At 36.4% G+C, this 14,334-nt stretch overlaps 1 protein-coding gene across 5 annotated transcripts in view; it reads left to right on the forward strand.

Moving 5' to 3' along the window:
* The first annotated feature begins 712 nt into the window (after positions 1 to 712).
* clocka (clock circadian regulator a) overlaps positions 713 to 14,334 on the forward strand; it is a 78,434-nt gene continuing 64,812 nt past the window's right edge. Inside the window, exon 1 of one of the 5 annotated variants that reach the window (XM_051874118.1) lies at positions 713 to 1,159. The gene's annotated coding sequence lies outside the window, so the exon portion shown is untranslated. Of the gene's footprint in view, positions 1,160 to 1,776; positions 1,956 to 14,334 lie in introns of those variants that run through there. The other 4 variants (XM_051874119.1, XM_051874115.1, XM_051874117.1 and 1 more) reach the window with 4 other exon arrangements.

A 14,334-nucleotide genomic window follows, 5' to 3' on the forward strand; every position in this document is an offset into this window, starting at 1 on the left:
AGTTATTGAAACATTAAAACCACTACGGAAGCAGTGAAATGTAATAACTTCATACAGAAAGGCTAAAATTAGCTACTGTTTGCACTTCATGAAAGACCAATCAGGCTAAAATTATTTCACGTGATTGATAAGTAGGCTACATATGTCAAGCAACATATGTTTTTTTTTACATTTTTTTATTTTTTTTATTTTTATTTATGCGCTTTCTTATGTTAGAGCTATTTTCTTCACTTTAAAACTCTCATAGATTATTGTTATATAAAAAACTTTAGCAATAGCCTATTTTTATGTATGGTTTGATTTTGTCAAATGTTGAAATGTTGATGTTTAGATTCACATTAAAGCTGTGTGAGGCTATTCTATAAAAAAAGGTTGCCAAAACCTGAAATGCATTGTCAAATATCAGTGTCAGGCTATATGTTTTTCGGTTTTCCTAGTTGTGCCATTTCTGTTATTAACTTTTTTAATGATTCAGTTTCTCTCAAATGATTCATTTTTATTAATTTCTAAAATGTTGCACAGTTTTATTCTTTTCTTTTTCTGTAATAAATAGCATTAGTCGTTTTAGGCACTCTCTATTATCTACTGTATATTTTATCATTTAATTCTTTTGGCGCTGATTAACCTTTCTGTTTATTGTTTATGAATTTTTGGTGTCCTGTATGTTCCCAGCTGCTCCTATTTTTATTATTTATTTATTATTATATATTTAATATGTATGCTATGTATTTTTTTTTTTTAAAAAATGTATGCCTATGTATTTTTCTTAATTTCATTATGGTTATAGAATTTCTCCTTTGTTTATCTGCAGCCTATGGCTAAATGATTCGTTTTGGGCACTCATTATCTGCTATATATACCTATATATTTAATTTCCTTGCCGTTGAATAACCGTTCTGTTTCTTGTTTATGAATTGTATTCTAAACAATGACAAGTAATTAAAACAAAACTCTCATAGATGCTCGTATGCAAACTAGCAGCCAGGTCTTGCGGTGTGTTGCCAGATTGTGTGGGATTCTGCTCTAGTCATACTGCGCATGCGCATGGGAAGCCTAGGGTAGGCCCTGCTGTTTTTCTAACTCTAGTTCAATCCTACACTGCCGTCTCAACCAAAACAAGGCGCAAGAAAATCCCCCGCCTGGACGGCAAATAACCGAGGTAAGGGAACAAGCGGGTTTTAAAGATAGCATTATTTTGAGAAAGAGCAGCGGAACTCAAGTGTCGCATTTGTGTCGGATTTGTTACAAGCGTACTTGCGGTGAAAATACGGTGGTGTGTTTTTTAATGCTTGCCTGAGAAGAATCCGAAGGCCCGGTGACCCACATTTGTTCTACCCTAGTGAGACAAGGGGAGTGTACGATGTTGCGCTGCCAAATGTTCGCAACCGATTTAAAGCCCGGACATCTCTTATGCATCGCTTGATTTAGTCCCTGCAGACGCTATATCTTTGTGGCTTGGCATTTTAAACTTTGTTACTATATTTATCAGTTATGCACGCATAACCCCTGCTTATACTGATGACACGCGTTTGTCAGACTGTAAACTCGCGCTTCTTCAGGTCATATTTTAATCTGTACATAAATGAGCAAATCAATAAAATAAATCGCTTTGAGCGAGCGGTTGTATGAATATCTGACTGTAATCGTGTGCTGTTTATTTTACCATGCAACCGGACGCTTTCGCTGGGATTGCGACTCGGAGGATGGGAATTAAATCCAATTTAACCTGACCATTTTATCGCGGCTCTAGCAGAGCAACCTGTAGCGAGCTTGGCTGAATAGATAGGCTATACACCGTCCTTTTACTAACCACAGTCTGGAGTAACCAGCCGCACACAGGATTAGTTAATATCTCGGAGATTTCGGTATTTTTTATTGCAGCATTTGCACATCGTTCGACTGTTTAATTATCACGCGACCGGGGAGTGAAGCGACAAAAAAAGAAGATAGTACCGGTAATTAATTGCTTTTATTTAAACAGGTCTTGGTAGTCTACATTCTGCCTGTATGTTTCAGTTAGGGCTTTGAGTTTTACGAGAATAAAAGAGTAAAATCTAGTCTATATATCCACTGACAGCAACTAAGAGGTGTTTCGGTTTCTGTATGAAGGTGAATTAGGGATATTCGGCGTTGATGTAGATGTAGGCTATCTCTTATGGACTGTATTGGAACTGATTACCCGCGTTTAATTTTATATTTGGTGTATCACATGTCTATAAGCGAATATGATTGTTGGTATAGCCTAATTGTTGTAACATAAAAACGCCTTGCTGTGTCCTATAACGGCGCGTGCCTAAATGCCTAAAATGTTGTCTTGGTTGACAGCTGTCTAGGTTTTGTCTGTTTCACATATTTCCCCACACAACTGCCACTAATGAAGTAATTAATGATTTTTAAATTGAATTAGGCGTTTTCCACTTCCTCACTTGTAATGTCCATACACGTTGATTGTGACGTCGGGGAAGTCTTAGGCTAGTTCTTGAATATTAATTAGGTAATGCACAAAAATGTATTTATACAATTGTAACGCTAAATAAAAACTGATGTTATGATAATTAATTAAAAAGGGATGTATTAATCCGGGTTCGTAGCAGAATATTTGCTCATTGCAATTAAAATTAGATATTACATACATTCAAAAAAAAAAAAAAAAAAAAAAAAAATGCTGGGTAATCAACCCAAGTTGGGTTGAAAATGGACAAACCCAGAGATTGGGTTAAATGTTTGCTGGGTAGTTTTATTTAACTCAACTATTGTTTAAAAATCACTGTATCTCTTAAAAGGAACACAAAATATGTTGGAAATTAACATTTATTAATATGTTTAATAAATAAACATTTATTAATAAGTTTAATGATTAATAATTAAACAATGAACATTTATTAAATTGCTAATTAATAAATGTTCACCTTTTGATTATTATTGTTGCCTCTAGCAATTATGCACCTGATTTTTTACCTATTTTAGGTTAATTTTAAGCCAGTCATATAGTAATTTTTAAACAATAGTTGGGTTAAATAAAACTACCCAGCATGTTGGTCAAACATTTAACCCAACCACTGGGTTAAAACAACCCAATTGCTGGGTTTGTCCATTTTCAACCCAACTTGGGTTGTTTTTAACCCAGCATTTTTAGAGCATACTGATGACGGGGTTATGCGTAATGTTATGGACATTGCAAATGTCGAGAAATGCATTTCTCAATTTAGTTGCTATTTTTTCAGATGTAAAATAATTCTTCTCATCACTGAGTATTTTAGATTTTTTTTTTTTTTTTTTTGCTGAACAATTTGCTAACTTCATTCCCATATTTCCCACTGTTGGTTGTGGAATTTTGTAGATCAGTGGATACATCCATGGCTCAGCATTCAAAGACAAAATATGATTTATTGACCACTGGCAACATTTTCACTTTGAGTTCAGGAGGTTTGGTGTTCTACTTCCTAATATAATAAATCAAATAAATAAATATAATAAATATACACTCCAAAAGTGCCAGTGTATATCAGTGCTTATATATCATGAACATGGACAAAAATGCAATGTTAAAAACAGCACATTGCATCTGGATTTTAATATAAGAGATATGTCCCACCTGGCACCGTTAATTGAACCTTTGTTTTTAGGTTAGCTCTGAATAAGGTGTGTTAGTTTATCACCCCAGCATTTCTTATCTAAAAAGCTTGTGTGTACACGTGAGTTAGGAATAACACTCTGTAAATAAACGCAATGGCCACATGATCCCAATAAAAGGAATCCTAGAAAACAGGTTGTTTTTCACCTACACAATGTTGATCAACACCAGTCCTTCACTTTAAGATTGAGGTTGTTTTTCTTTGGTGATGTTGTTCTTTGGTAAAAACAGTTATTTGTCGGTACATTATTCCCCTTACTAAAATAGTAACCATTGATTTCACAAAAAAAGCATGCTACAGTTTTTACTGTCATGGGAAATTAATATCAGATCTTCTTTGGACTGTGTAAGAAATGCATTTTTTATGCTAGTGGTTAATACCAAGGTACTACAATTTTAGTCTAGCCTAACTATTGTGTTGTGTGTGAAACTATCGGATGCTTTTTTAAGCGATGCCTTCTTCCTGTGACTTTTTCTGTGACTGGTTTATTTGAATTGTTTGTATATCCCCATTGTAAGAACCTTTATGTAGTTCAAACAAGTTCAGTTAGTAATTGAACTGGTCATGAAGTTGGTGTCTATGAGGGCATTCAGGGACAAGTCAGCTGCAATGTCGCCCCAGCAAAGTCATGCCCATCTGACTTAACAGGTTTGGCTGATACTGCTTTTGACAGCATGTGCAAATATCACAACCTTGCACCCTACTGTATCACATCTGCAAGTGTGTCGCTTTGGCTGAATTGCTTATAAGACCGAACCAATCTCTGGGTTTGTTTTATGTACTAAAGGTATGCCACTCAAAGTGTAAGGTCAAGAATATTAATAAGAAATAAATGAGGTGTGTGTTTTTATGTTTAGTATATAAACTGTAATTTAGGAAGGAAAGGCCGTGTGGAGAGCAGATGAGTCAGTGCAGGTCACTGAGTTCATAATTCATATAAAGACCTTTAAGTGGTTTGGTTTGCCACTGTGCCCTCTTGAAGTCTTGTATCATTTGACACTGTTTGCTGATGTTAGTCTAGAATTGTGGTTTTCAAGGATTCCGAGTGGTTTTCGAGTTGATTGGTTGACAAAAAAAAAGACACAAAAAGCACCAACATTGATTTGATCAACTCATAACAATGGCTTAAAGAGATGGTTGACCCCAAAAAATGAAACGCCCTCATGTTGTTCCAAACCTGTATGAATTTCTTTCTTCTGTGAAACATGAGAAATTGTGGTGGTTGTTCTTTTTGTCCGTATATGGGAGTCAGTAGTGACCAAAACTGTTTGGTTACCAACATTCTTCAAAATATTGCCTTTTATATTCCACAGAAGAAAGAAAGTAATACAGTTTTGGAACAAGTAAATAATGCCTTTAACTGATTGTGTTAACATTATTGTTATGTTAAAGCGTTTGTTATCTCACTTCAATAAAAGAACTGACAGTTATCCAGTTCTTAGCTATAGTGGCTCACTAACAGTTGGCTCATTTGGGTTCATTAGCTAAAAGTAGCAGTCTAGTTCATTTAAATTACATTCAAACAGAACAACAGACTGGCAAAATTATTTATTCATAACAGAAAGGATGGAGATTAAAGAGAGATAATTAGTATAATTTGTGTACTACTTAAAATTGTTGAATTCTTCATAGATTTGGGGCATTAGGTGGTCTGCAGTTTTTGGTCTGCCAAAAATGGTCTTCCAAAATTTGAGAGCTGGTCTAGAATGGTAGAAATAAAATACACAAATTTTAAATCATTCAGCATTCTTCTAATTTGGCTTAAATGAAAGTCAAAAATTTGTTTATTAAAGATGGAAATTGCATTAAGAGCACTTCACATGTGGAATTTTTGATCAGATTCATTTGAGATGAATGTTTACTGTTACTCATTATGAAGAACTTATCAAAGAAACGATCTCATTAGGTAGTCCTGTGCACAATGCTGATCAAAGTTTTCTTGTTGCATTATTGTTTAATGCCCGCAAAATCATAGTTAATGTTTTGCTTTTGTCAGTAAGTCTTTATAATACTGGGAAAAGTGTTATGGACGATGAACTCTGTGGTTTTGGTTACGGAGCCTGGGCATACAAGCAATCATTGTAGTATAGCAGGAGCAAACCAAACCCATCCATACGGAGTGGCCAGTGTGCTTTTAAAGCCTTGTTGTTCTGGTCAGTTGGTCTTGAGGGCAGGGTCACACTTTCTGACGTCCAAGGAGCATCACATTGGTTAAATGTTCACATGTAAAGAATAATCTACAAACTGTTGTCCAAATTGTCAAAAATAAATGTGAAATAAGAGTGACACTCTTGGGATATAATGTGTTTGGTGTTTAATTTATATTGGGTAGTAAGGATTACTTTTACAAGCTGCAAAATTTGTCTAAAGTAATAAAGTTAAGAAATTGATTCCTTTGTTCAGCAAAGATTCAAGAAACTGATCAAAAGTGACAGTAAATACATTTATAATGTTATAAAAGATTTAAAAAATGCTGTTCTTTTGAACTTTCTATTCATCAAAGAATCCTGAAAAAAATGTATCAAAGTTTCCAGAAAAATATTAAGCACAACCGTTTCAACATTGATAATAATAAGAAATATTTCTTGAACAGCAAATCAGCATATTAGAATGATTTCTCAAGGATCATGTACTGAAAATTCAGCTTTGCCATCACAGGAATAAATTACATTTTAAAATATATTAAAATATAAAATAGTTGTTTTAAGTTGTAATAATGTTTCAGAGTACTGTATTTCTGATTAAGTACATGCAGCCTTAACGAGAGACTTCTTTCAAAAATCTTACCGACCCCAAACTTTTCAACAGTTGTTTATGTAGTGAGATGTTGTGGTTTGATTTCTCTTGTCCAAACATGAAACATAAGTTCCTTAAAAATACAAACTTCTGGCCACCCAGCAATTGTCAAAGTGCACAACAACAGATCTTGATGAACCTATTTGATCTGCAAAGATATCTTGTTGTACTTGGAAGGCATTATAAAATACGCAGTCACTGACACAATGCTGTTCTGAAATTGTCAGCTCTATTCAAACACTCGATTCAGTTCACTTCAGAATTCAAATTTCCTGATAATTTACTCACCCCCATGTCATCCAAGATGTTTATGTCTTTCTTTCTTCAGTTGAAAAGAAATTGTGGTTTTTGAGGAAAACATTCCAGGATTTTTCTTCATATAGTGGACTTTAATGGCTACCAACGGGTTGAAGGTCCAAATTGCAGCTTCAAAGAGCTCTACACAATCTCAGACGAGGAATAAGGGTCTGAGCAAGTGTTTACAAAGCGAACGTGCAAAGACCAAATCAAACGGCCTTTACAAAAAAATGGTAAAACAACGATGTCGGACGATTTTGAAGTTGGAGGAGAAAATGAGGGTTTTTCGCCCTACTGCGGTACTTTCGCCTATGTGACCTTTCCAATGTGATTATGTAATGCGTGGTGCATCGCAGAGCTAGTGCAAGACGAGCATTTGTGGTTAAAAAGTATATCTTTTTTTTTTTTTTTAAGAAAATGATTGATCGTTTGCTAGATAAGACCCTTATTATTCCTCGGCTGGGATCGCGTAGAGCCCTTTGAAGCTGCATTTAAACTGCAATTTGGACCTTCAACCTGTTGGTGACCGTTGAAGTCCACTAAATGGAGAAAAATCCTGGAATGTTTTCCTCAAAAACCTAAATTTCTTTTTGACTGAAGAAAGAAAGACATAAACATCTTGGATGACATGGGGTTGAGTAAATGATCAGGTCATTTTAATTCTGAAGTGAACTAATCCTTTAACTAATGTTAACAAATTGAACCTTAAAATGTAGTGTTGCCAAAATGTCTGAAAATAGATGAAGACCTTTTAAATTAAGCAATGTGGTGCATCTTACTTCCTCAATTTGTGTAAATGGCTTTTAAAGTTAAAGAGGAGCTGAGATATGGAGGCTGACAAGTGCCAAGGCAAAGCCTCAAACTGTACCACTTCCTGTTTGATCGTGGCTGTTGAATGGGGCAACCAATGGCAATAATAACATTACATATCTCATGTTTTTCTTCTCTTTTCCGTCTTTATCTTCATAATGTTTTTAATCTTTGTTCCTAAACTTACCTTGAAACTTTTTTTCTCTTTGTGCCTTCTGTTTATTTATAGACACATTTGTTTTGTGTACTTTGGCCACTTGTTAACATTGTTAATTGTGTTATATTTATGCACATTATGCTTGTGAGGTCTTTAACCGGCAGTTCTCTAATGTTTGCTTTCCTTTTGAGAATGATTTTGGGTCAAGAGGCCATCTGAGCTCTTGTTCTCTTGCATGCCGCCATTTCATAAGACTCTCTGAGATTGTCTCTCCTGCCAACCAAATTACATTTAGTTCAGCCCACATAGATACCAAACCCTCAAGAAAAATTAACTTTCCATTTAGAGATCTTCAAATGTCTAGTGCCCATATCCGATCAACTTACGTCAGTCAGAGAGCGATGGAAATGATAGTTTCTGTTCAATTCAGCTTTTGTGATTTGAGGACATGTGACAGTAACGCAGGAGGCTTGTTTTCCGTACCGCTTCCCATTCCCTGGCAGTTGATGCATTTAATTTCCGATCTGTTCAGAAAAATAAAATTTCCACTCATGGTAATATTATTGGGTGGTCCAAGGCAGGCTGGAATTCCCTGGTATTTTAGTTTTTCCACAATTATCCTACATTTCATCATTGTGCTTTAAGGGATGAAACTGGAGTTGATATCGGTTCAGTTTAGCAGTCTCAGTGGGATGCTAGGACCCGGTGCTGGGTGCCAGCCTTGTGTCCAGAGGGACATGTGACTGCATTGTGGGAGAGTGGGTTGGAGTGACGAGTCCTTTTGGATGCCCAGAGCTCTCAACATCCACCCACTCCACCCAAACCCGCATGTATGCATGCCTCCATCTGCTCGCTCTACACACTCATTCTCTGTGTTTTGCATTGGACTCTGCTTCAAAAGACTGAGTTGTGTGTAAGATCAGAAGCATGTTACGATTAAAGTCACCATGAAATCACAATTCTTATTTTTTATGGAATATTGCAGTATTATAAATGATTAAGGGTGTGACGTTAGCTCATAGAATTTTTAAGAAATCCTCAATGACGAAATACATGACTAGAAAAATAGTCTGCAGGTGCATTTGAAATGGTTTAACTAATCATCTTGTAATGAATGTCAATCCAGTTCTACTTTCTGAGTATGAATTATCATATGCAATAAAAGACAACAATACTCAAGCACTGTAAAAGGTCAGTGAACTCTCATTCCTGTTGCACTACGTACGGTTCTGCTACTCATGTTGGATGAGCTGGATGGAATTGAAGTGAACGTTATCCAACTGAATTAAATGGTTTTTATAATATACAGTATCTCACAGAAGTGTACCCCTCACATTTTTGTAAATATTTTATTATATCTTTTCATGTGACAACACTGAAGAAATGACACTGCTACAATGTAAAGTAGTGAGTGTACAGCTTGTATAACAGTGTAAATTTGCTGTCTCCTCAAAATAACTCAACACACGGCCATTACACCCCTAAGTGAAAATGTCCAAATTGGGCCCAAAGTGTCAATATTTTGTGTGGCCACCATTATTTTCCAGCACTGCCTTAACCCTCTTGGGGATGGAGTTCACCAGAGCTTCACAGGTTGCCACTGGAGTCCTCTTCCACTCCTCCATGACGACATCACGGAGCTGGTGGATGTTAGAGACCTTGCGCTCCTCTATCTTCCGTTTGAGGATGTCCCACAGATGCTCAATAGGGATTAGGTCTGGAGACATGCTTGGCCAGTCCATCACCTTTACCCTCAGCTTCTTTAACAAGGTCTTGGAGGTGTGTTTGGGGTCATTATCATGTTGGAATACTGCCCTGCGGCCCAGTCTCTGAAGGGAGGGGATCATGCTTTGCTCATTCATGGTTCCCTCAATGAACTGTAGCTCCCCAGTGCCAGCAGCACTCATGCAGCCCCAGACCATGACACTCCCACCACCATGCTTGACTGTAGGCAAGACACGCTTGTCTTTGTACTCCTCGCCTGGTTGCCGCCACACACACTTGACACCATCTGAACCAAATAAGTTGATCTTGGTCTCATCAGACCACAGGACATGGTTCCAGTAATCCATGTCCTTAGCCTGCTTGTCTTCAGCAAACTGTTTGCGGGCTTTCTTGTGCATCATCTTTAGAAGAGGCTTCCTTCTGGGATGACAGCCATGCAGTGTGCGGCGTATGGTCTGAGCACTGATAGGCTGACCCCCCACCCCTTCAACCTCTGCAGCAATGCTGGCAGCACTCATATGTCTATTTCCCAAACACAACCTCTGGATATGACGCTGAGCATGTGCACTCAACTTCTTTGGTCGACCATGGCGAGGCCTGTTCTGAGTGGAACCTATTCTGTTAAACCGCTGTATGGTCTTGGCCACCGTGCTGCAGCTCAGTTTTGGGGTCTTGGCAATCTTCTTATAGCCTACACCAACTTTATGTAGAGCAACAATTCTTTTTTTCAGATTCTCAGAGAGTTCTTTGCCATGAGGTGCCATGTTGAACTTCCAGTGACCAGTATGAGAGAGTGAGAGAGAGATAATACCAAAATTAACACACCTGCTCCCCATTCACACCTGAGACCTTGTAACACTAACGAGTCAAATGACACTGGGGAGAGAAAATGGCTAATTGGGCCCAATTTGGACATTTTCACTTAGGGGTGTACTGACTTTTGTGACCAGCAGTTTAGACATTAATGGCTGTGTGTTGAGTTATTTTGAGGGGACAGCAAATTTACACTGTTATACAAGCTGTACACTCACTACTTTACATTGTAGCAAAGTGTAATTTCTTCGGTGTTGTCACATGAAAAGATAATAAAATATTTACAAAAATGTGAGGGGTGTACTCAATTCTGTGAGATTCTGTGTGTGTGTGTGTGTATATATATATATATATATATATATATATAAGCAAAATGACAGTGGATGCGTAATATAAATGTAGTGGAGGCATATTATATCCTTCTATTCTAATTTCACCCTCATGCACCATCATGGCAATAGGCTATCTTTTCGCCTCAATGAGAAATCTCGTCACATTTTAATCTTGCGAGATCTCGTGGCACGAGAGCTCGTCACACCCCTATAAATGATTTATCTGTGCACATCATTATTTTTTTTAATGCATGTCCCCTCCTAATCTGTAACCAAAATAACTTCCATATTTATTGGTGTGAGGGCGGGACAACCTGCCACTCACATGAGATCTCAACCATAGCAAACGACAACGATCTAATGATCCAATCAATTCCCAATGGACAAAACCAAGTCCCACCCTACGTTTTTTTCTTGTGCAAGAAGCTGTTTTCATATACGTCAGGGAAAAAGGCTATCACAACTTCTGTTTAATGCTGGTTTAAATGTTAACGGTCAAGCCAGTTTTGTTTAAAAGTTGCAATGTAATGGAAGTAGCGACACACCCTCTCTTTTGTGTTCTGACGGACATTCGAGTGAAAGTGTTTGACTGGGACAATTCATCGATTGTTGATTGGATGGAGGCAGAACTGAATGTGAGCTTGCACTCGATTATAAGAAAGGTGGGGTTTATGTGGACAAACTGATTGTTTTGTCGTTTTTAAGATAGTCTGCAAGATAGTTATTATTATTATTTTTTTTTTAATATTCAACTTATGCATAGATCAATCATTCATAGTAAGAAAATGGTAAATTTCCATTTCATGTGGAATTTAATGGTGAAGTGCGCACTAGTGGTAGCAAATGGAACTGTGGTTTGGCAATTTAACTCAACCAGTGGTGTGAGTTTAAGGAAGGAATATCTGATTAACTGGTCAATGGCGTGTTTAAACTTGTTTTTTTGTTTTTTTCAATTCAGTTTGTTGCCACAATTTAGAAGTTTTAAAAACAGTGTTTACAATGATTTCTTCCTTATTATTTCCTGGTTACATTTGATTTACTGTCATGTCAATGGCTCAATAAAGCAGTTTTATCTTTGTTATTCTAAATTTGATGCATGACTGCTTTTTTGGTTCACTATAAGCAGTTGTTTGAATTGTCAGATGCATGGTTTGTTGAATATTGTAAACCAACTGGCAAGGATCCATCACCTACAAAGCCTAAATGCTTGTAAATCTAAGATGGCGTATTGCAGAGAAATATAGAGTCATGTGTTTTCATCAGTTTGGGTCATTGTTGGTTTGTCAGCTAGGGTTTGTTCTTTTACGCTTTGGCTTTTTGTTGTTTGAAGACAAAATTAAATTTTGATGATGGGAATATTGCAAGCATTTAGCTTTCGTTCATATTGATGTTAGGAATTCATGAGCTAAAAATGAATTGTGAGCATTGAAGGAGTCACTTCCCTGTTGATGTGAATTGTAATTGTTGTGTGAGTGTAAACAGGAGTGAAACCACCTGGGTCGAGAACAGCAGTATTGTTAGAAAAGTCTTTAATTTAAAATTCACTTAAAAAGATGACTAGATGTTTACATTTTCAGTCAAATGAAGTTTATTTGCACTTTTTGAAAATTACAAAAATCTCAATGTCCTAGTGAACAGCTTTAAACAAAATTTTTATTGACCGCTTTCCCAGTAGTTGCTAAGCTAAATCTCATGTGTTTGGAGAGGTTTACTAGGCCATACATCTAGTTGTTATGGTGTTGGTAGGTGGTTTCTGAGGAGTTGTGAGTGGTTGTTGTTAGGCATGGTGTTGTTAAATAGTCACTTATTTTGACTAAATTTCAAAAGGCCTGGCCTACATTGATTTTTTTTTTTTTTTTTTTCTGGTCAAGAACTGCCTACTTAGATAAGAAGAGATCAAACAAGCAGTTCTTTTTTTACATACTGTTCAGGGGCGGCTTCTAAAATAGATTGTACCACAATAATTGATGGGCATGGAAAAAAAAAAACATAAATAATAACACAGTTATTATCTGATGTTTTTAGTGTCTCAGAGCAACTCGGTTCGCAGTACATGCTGCTCGACGCAAACACATCTCTGCATCTGCTCTGAGTTTGGGTCGCTTATAACGTGCATTTGGTGCAACATGTTTCAACCATCTTCCCATAATTGTAACGAGAAGCACTTATAAACCTGCTGTTGTCAACAAAAGAGAAACTTTAATGGCTAATTCACACTGCACCGATGCTGGCCAACGGCAATGGAGATGTTTGTCAGGATTTGTCAGATCAGTGTGTTACTCCTGTCTGCGTCAGTTGCAATTGGTCGGCACTTGTTTTTGATAAATGATGTCTGTTCTCTTCATGACGCGTGTCTCGGCGGAGGGTGGGACTAAATATTCGCCACAACTGACTGCAAACTGGCATTCAGATCTGCCTTCATTTAGTAAGCAACACCCAAATTCCTACTATCTAATAAATTCCTAAAGGATGAAATCAAGTCCCGCCCTATATTTTCTTTCTCATTCCAGAAGTTGCTTCACTATATACGTCACAACAGAGAAAAGACTATCACAACTTCTGTTTTCCACCAAAATAAGAGTTGGATGGTTTAATGTTTGAAAATGAAGAAATTAAGACAGCCATAAATTTTATTGATATAAAGTATTGTAATGTTACCTTAGTACTGTAAAGTATTATTATTTTATTTTTACCTTGAAATATTACAATAATAAACTCCCTTCTCATATTGTTTAATATTTTTATTTTGTTATTATTATTATTATTATTATATATTCATACTGAGATATAATCACTTTCTTTTGGCCAAATTTTGCAGCCCTACAAACAAGAACAGCAAACCTGAAGCTTTTTTTAAATTACATTTTAAATCGCAATCACAATTTTTTATCAGAAAAATCCCAGTTAGATTTTTGCCCTAAGTTAACTTAGTAAATTCTTCAAACAAAACTCTGCTGCCTGGTAAATTTCCAGGTGTACTGATAAAATACCCTGTTTTTGCTAACTGTAAGTTGTGTAAAATCAGTCAGTAAGATTCAGTAACAGTAATAACAGTGATGTTTGCCTTTGCAGCCATTAAAGGGTTAGTTCACCCAAAAATTAAAATGAAAGCTACTAAAGACATATTTAAAACGGTTCATGTGACTACAGTGGTTCAACCTTAATGTTATGAAGCGACGAGAATACTTTTTTTGCACCAAAAAAAACAAAATAACGACTTTATTCAACAATATCTAGTGATGGGCGATTTCAAAACACTGCTTCATGAAGCTTTAAAGCTTTACGAATCTTTTGTTTCGAATCAGTGGTTCAGAGCGCCAAAATCACATGATTTCAGTAAACAAGGCTTCGTTACGTCATAAATGTTTTGAAACTTCAATAGTTCACGTGACTTTGGCAGTTTGATACACGCTCCGAACCACTGATTCGAAACAAAAGATTCATGAAGCAGTGTTTTGAATTCGCCCATCATATTGTTGAATAAAGTTGTTATTTTGTTATTTTTGGTGCACAAAAAGTATTCTTGTTGCTTTATAATATTAAGGTTAAACCACTGTAGTCACATGAACGGTTTTAAATATGTTTTTAGTAGCTTTCTGGGCATTGAAAAAGGGAGTGTTATTGCTGGCGATGGAGGCCTCACTGAGCCATCAGATTTTATCAAAAATATCTTAATTTGTGTTCCGAAGATGAACGAAGGTCTTACGGGTTTGGAATGACATGAGGGTGAGTAATAAATGACAGAATTTTCATTTTTGTGTGAACTAAC

Source organism: Ctenopharyngodon idella, chromosome 20 (assembly GCF_019924925.1).
Source record: "Ctenopharyngodon idella isolate HZGC_01 chromosome 20, HZGC01, whole genome shotgun sequence".
Classification (NCBI taxonomy): Eukaryota; Metazoa; Chordata; class Actinopteri; order Cypriniformes; family Xenocyprididae; genus Ctenopharyngodon; species Ctenopharyngodon idella.